Source organism: Gekko japonicus, unplaced genomic scaffold, assembly GCF_001447785.1.
Source record: "Gekko japonicus isolate JY-2015 unplaced genomic scaffold, Gekko_japonicus_V1.1 scaffold318, whole genome shotgun sequence".
Lineage (NCBI taxonomy): Eukaryota > Metazoa > Chordata > Lepidosauria > Squamata > Gekkonidae > Gekko > Gekko japonicus.
The window spans coordinates 1,207,089-1,207,778 of record NW_015167541.1 but is presented as its reverse complement, the minus strand read 5'-3'; positions in this window follow the sequence as shown (position 1 = coordinate 1,207,778).

The window sequence follows — 690 nt, the reverse complement described above, 5'->3', positions numbered from 1 at the left end:
CCCCGCCCGGTCTCCTTCAGGATCCCTGAGAAGCGAGTCCCTTCGTCTCTCTCCCTCCCCTCCCGCGCTGGGCTGTGGGAAGGGGCGGCAGGGACTGGAGGCGACCTACAGGTTGCACAAAAGTCCTTTGCGCTCACCCGTCTCGTGTGCCGGCGGCGGCGGCGGGAGGGTCCCTCTCGCTCTGCAATACAAAGTCAATGACTGCATAACCTTGGCAGAGCCTCCTCCCCGCCACATCTTCAATCCATTGTCGTTTGGCATGAAATCCATGTTTGCTGACTCCATAGCCCAGCCACAAAGAAGGATGGAGAAAAAGGAAATCTGATGCAACCACTCCCTTCTCCTCCCCGCTTTGTGTGTCTGTGTATTGTGTGTGTGTGCGTGTGTCTGTGTGGCGGGGTGGGGTGGAGGTTGATCGTCTGTCTGGGAGCTGCAGTACCAGAGTTGGCAGCAACATCCACTCAGCCCATCCTTCTCTTCGGCATCCCTTTCAGATCCTCACTTCTTCTCGGAGAGTTGCATTGCAGTATGGAATACAGGAGAGACTGCAGCTGGATTCACTGAAGGGTGTGTTTTCTTCACTGGATGGCTGCAGTTTGTCTTTAATAGATGGAAGAAATGGCTTCATTCTGGTTCCTCCCCCCCCCCCCCCCCGGGGCAACTTTTTTTAAAAAAAAAAAAAAGTGCGAA